At 64.4% G+C, this 5000-nt stretch overlaps 1 non-coding gene across 1 annotated transcript; it reads left to right on the plus strand.

Annotated features, from left to right (window-relative positions):
• Positions 1 to 446: 446 nt before the first annotated feature.
• LOC131872664 (5S ribosomal RNA) lies at positions 447 to 565 on the plus strand. The gene has a single exon (XR_009370778.1). It is a non-coding gene; the product is annotated as a 5S ribosomal RNA (ribosomal RNA).
• The last annotated feature ends 4435 nt before the right edge of the window (positions 566 to 5000 follow it).

A 5000-nucleotide genomic window follows, 5' to 3' on the forward strand; every position in this document is an offset into this window, starting at 1 on the left:
CCATTTTGCATCCCGAAACTTGTGTTTTGGTGCTTGATCCCTATTTTGGGTGCCCACCTTGCACCAAGTGCGCACCCGGGGCAAACCGAGCGCCTTGGTGCACCGGGGCAAGATCGAGCGTGCACCCGAGGCGCCCCGAACATGCACCAAGGTGCACTCGGCCCACATGTGAGCGCAGGTCGTTGCGCCCGAGGTGGTGTGTGGGCACCGCGTTGCAGACGGGACACTGCACGCACACGACGCCCCCATCCAGGTGCACGCACGTAGGCCGGGCCGGGTGCACACCCGACGCCCTAGCAAGGTGCGCGCACCCGGGCAGGGCTCACACTTGGCGAACGGGGCGCACTTCGCGAGGGAGGGTGTGCACCTCGACGGGGGTGGGTGGCCGGGGTGGATTCGCACGTGGGTCGCGGTTTGCTAAGTACACACTGCGACAAGCTCATAACGGGTGCGATCATACCAGCGTTAGTGCACCGGATCCCATCAGAACTCCGCAGTTAAGCGCGCTTGGGCCGGAGTAGTACTGGGATGGGTGACCTCCCGGGAAGTCCCGGTGTTGCACCCTTTTTTAGTTTTTCGCCGGGCGTCGCAATGCTATTTGAATAAACCTTTTGCCCGTTTGCGTTCTCGTCGGGGCCGGGCCGGGCCGGGGTGCGCTGCCCGCACTACCGCGCGCGCGGGGGCGACACCGAGCGCGCACCCGAGGCGCCCCGAGCACACAGGCCACGGTGCAACCCGGGCGTTGTGCGCGCACCCCGGTGCGCCCGAGGTGCTGCGCGCGCACCCAGGTGAAATCGGTGTGCACCTCGGCCAGTGCGCGCTCGGTCGAGTCGCGCACGTTGGCCAAGGTGCACGGTGATGTTTCTTACTCTAAGGTTCCGCACCAGACGCCCGGGACAGGTGAGCGAAGCTGGGCGGGGCCGGGTGCGCGGCCGGGGCAGGTGCACGCAGCTGGAGAGAGCTTTGGAGCACACTTCGGAGCGCACCAATGATGCGCTCCATTCAAAAGTTTCCTGAAAAGGCAAAAAAAGTTGAGATTATAGAATTTCCCACTTGAGAGATTGTAAAAAAAAAAAATTTAAAATGAAGGAAACGCGGGTGCCAAGGTGTGCGCAGCCCAGCCAAGGTGTGCGCACCAAGGCGCCCACCCTGGCGAAGGTGCACGCAAGGTGCGCACCCGAGGCAAACCGGACAATTAACCCAACTTTCGACTTCGCGCGCACCTTGGAGCGCACTTCGGAGCGCTCCTTGGTGCGCACCAATCTTGGGCACCTCGGAGTGCACCATGGCGCCCACCAAGGTGCGCACCCGGGGCAAACCGAGCTCCGACTTCGTGCGCACCTTGGAGCGCACGAAAGGTGCGCACCATGGCGCCCACCAAGGTGCGCAGCCCAGCCAAGGCGTGCGCATCAAGGTGCGCACCCTGGCGAAGGTGCGCACCCGGGGCAAACCGAGCTCCGACTTCGTGCGCACCTTGGAGCGCACAAAAGGTGCGCAACCCAGCCAAGGTGTGCGCACCCCGGTCAAACCGAGCTCCGAATCGTGCGCACCAGAGGTGCACGCCATCGTGCGCACCTTGGAGCACACTTCGGAGCCCTCCTTGGTGCGCGCCGATGTTGCGCACCTCGGAGCGCACCCGGGGAAAACAATGCAATTAACCCGACTTTCGACTTCGTGGGCACCTCGGAGCGCTCTCGGGTTCGCACCTCGGAGCACACCGAGGTGCCCACCCTGGCGAAGGTGCACGCGAGGTGCGCACCCGGGGCAAACCGGGCTCCGACTTCGTGCACGCCGCACCTTGGAGCACACTTCGGAGCGCTCCTTGGTGCGCACCAGGGCGCGCAACCCAGCCGAGGTGCCCACCCCGGCGAAGGTGCACGCGAGGTGCGCACCCGGGGCAAACCGGGCTCCGACTTCGTGCACGCCATGGTGCCCACCGCGGCGAAGGTGCACGCGAGGTGCGCACCCGGGGCAAACCGGGCTCCGACTTCGTGCACGCCGCACCTTGGAGCACACTTCGGAGCGCTCCTTGGTGCGCACCATGGTGCCCACCAGGGCGCGCAACCCCGCCGAAGGTGCACGCGAGGTGCGCACCCGGGGCAAACCGGGCTCCGACTTCGTGCACGCCGCACCTTGGAGCACACTTCGGAGCGCTCCTTGGTGCGCACCATGGTGCCCACCAGGGCGCGCAACCCCGCCGAAGGTGCACGCGAGGTGCGCACCCGGGGCAAACCGGGCTCCGACTTCGTGCACGCCATGGTGCGCACCGCGGCGAAGGTGCGCACCCGGGGCAAACCGGGCTCCGACTTCGTGCACGCCGCACCTTGGAGCACACTTCGGAGCGCTCCTTGGTGCGCACCAGGGCGCGCAACCCAGCCGAGGTGCCCACCCCGGCGAAGGTGCACGCGAGGTGCGTACCCGGGGCAAACCGGGCTCCGACTTCGTGCACGCCGCACCTTGGAGCACACTTCGGAGCGCTCCTTGGTGCGCACCATGGTGCCCACCAGGCCGCGCAACCCAGCCAAGGTGTGCGCACCAAGGTGCACGCGAGGTGCGCACCCGGGGCAAACCGGGGTCCGACTTCGTGCACGCCGCACCTTGGAGCACACATCGGGGCGCTCCCGGGTTCGCACCGGCGTTGCGCACCGTGGTGGGCACCTCGGAGCACACCAAGGTGGGCAGCGAGGTGCGCACCTTTGATGCGATGCCTTCACTAATTTCCATAAAAGGCAAAAAAAAAACGAGATTTTAAAATTTCCGTTTTGAAAGATAGTGAGAAAAAGGGAATGCTGGTGCCATCTTGAGCCCGCCCTGGTGCGCAGCCCAGCCAAGGTGTGCGCACCAAGGTGCCCACCCTGGCGAAGGTGCGCGCCCGGGCAATTAACCCAACTTCCAACTTCGCGCGCGCCAGGGTGGGAGCGCACCCAACAACCGGGCCTGGGAAGAGCCAATGCGAGAAACCCCACCAAACGCTCTGACAAAAAAAGAGGGGGCGCTCCAGTAACCCCGCTTCGGAGCGCACCCTGGGCAAACCCAGCCAAGGTGCCCACCCCGGCCAAGGTGCAGGCGAGGTGCGCACCCGGGGCAAACCGGGCTCCGACAACGTGCACGCCGCACCTTGGAGCACACTTCGTAGCGCTCCCGGGTGCGCACCTCAGAGCACACCAAGGTGGGCAGCGAGGTGCGCACCTTTGATGCGCTGCCTTCACTAATTTCCAGAAAAGGCAAAAAAAAAAGGAGATTTTAAAATTTCCGTTTTGAAAGATAGTGAAAAAAACGGAACGCGCGTGCCATCTTGAGCCCGCCCTGGTGCGCAGCCCAGGTAAGGTGCCCACCCTGGCAAAGGTGCGCACCCGGGCAATTAACCCTACTTCCGACTTCGTGCGCGCCAGGGTGGCAACCGGGCCTCGGAAGAGCCAATGCGAGAAACCCCACCAAACGCTCCGACAAAAAAAGAGGCGGCGCTCCAATAACCCCGCTTCGGAGCGCAGCCGGGGCAAACCCAGCCAAGGTGCCCACCCCGACGAAGGTGCACGCGAGGTGCGCACCCGGGGCAAACCGGGCTCCGACAACGTGCACGCAGCACCTTGGAGCACACTTCGAAGCACTCCCGGGTGCCCACCGGCGTTGCGCACCGTGGTGGGCAGCGAGGTGCGCACCTTTGATGCGCTGCCTTCACTAATTTCCAGAAAAAGGCAAAAAAAAATGAGATTTTAAAATTTCCGTTTTGAAAGATAGTGAAAAAAAAGGAACGCGGGTGCCATCTTGAGCCCGCCCTGGTGCGCAGCCCAGGCAAGGCATGCGCACCAAGGTGCCCACCCGAGGTGCACACCCGGGGCAAACCGGGCTCCGACTTCGTGCAGGCCGCACCTTGGAGCACACTTCGGAGCGCTCCTTGGTGCGCACCATGGTGCCCACCAGGGCGCGCAACCCAGCCAAGGTCTGCACACCAAGGTGCCCACCCCGGCGAAGGTGCACGCGAGGTGCGCACCCGGGGCAAACCGGGCTCCGACTTCGTGCACGCCATGGTGCCCACCGCGGCGAAGGTGCACGCGAGGTGCGCACCCGGGGCAAACCGGGCTCCGACTTCGTGCACGCCGCACCTTGGAGCACACTTCGGAGCGCTCCTTGGTGCGCACCATGGTGCCCACCAGGGCGCGCAACCCAGCCAAGGTGTGCGCACCAAGGTGCACGCGAGGTGCGCACCCGGGGCAAACCGGGGTCCGACTTCGTGCACGCCGCACCTTGGAGCACACATCGGAGCGCTCCCAGGTTCGCACCAGCGTTGCGCACCTTTGATGCGCTGCCTTCACTAATTTCCAGAAAAGGCAAAAAAAAACGAGATTTTAAAATTTCCGTTCTGAAAGATAGTGAAAAAAACGGAACGCGGGTGCCATCTTGAGCCCTTCCTGGTGCGCAGCCCAGGCAAGTTGTGCGCACCAAGGTGCCCACCCTGGCGGAGGTGCGCGCCCGGGGCAATCCGGGCTCCGACTTCGTGCACTGCATGGTGCCCACCAAGGCGCGCAACCCAGCCAAGGTGCCCACCGCAGCGAAGGTGCACGCGAGGTGCGCACCCGAGGTGCACACCCGGGGCAAACCGGGCTCCGACTTCGTGCACGCCGCACCTTGGAGCACACTTCAGAGCGCTCCTTGGTGCGCACCAGGGCGCGCAACCCAACCAAGGTCTGCACACCAAGGTGCTCACCCCGGCGAAGGTGCACGCGAGGTGCGCACCCGGGGCAAACCGGGCTCGGACTTCGTGCACGCCGCACCTTGGAGCACACATCGGAGCGCTCCCGGGTTCGCACCAGCATTGCGCACCTTTGATGCGCTCCAATAACCCCACTTCGGAGCGCACCAGAAACCCCACTGGACGCTTGGGCAAAAATGTAATGCGCACCCGAAGCCCCTACCCAGAAATCCCCAGTTCGGACATGGGGAGCTGCAACGGTAAAAAGCCTCACTAAACTCTCGGACGGAAAGGTGGCTCGAGGGTAATG

Source organism: Cryptomeria japonica, unplaced genomic scaffold (genome assembly GCF_030272615.1).
Source record: "Cryptomeria japonica unplaced genomic scaffold, Sugi_1.0 HiC_scaffold_720, whole genome shotgun sequence".
Taxonomy (NCBI): Eukaryota; Viridiplantae; Streptophyta; class Pinopsida; order Cupressales; family Cupressaceae; genus Cryptomeria; species Cryptomeria japonica.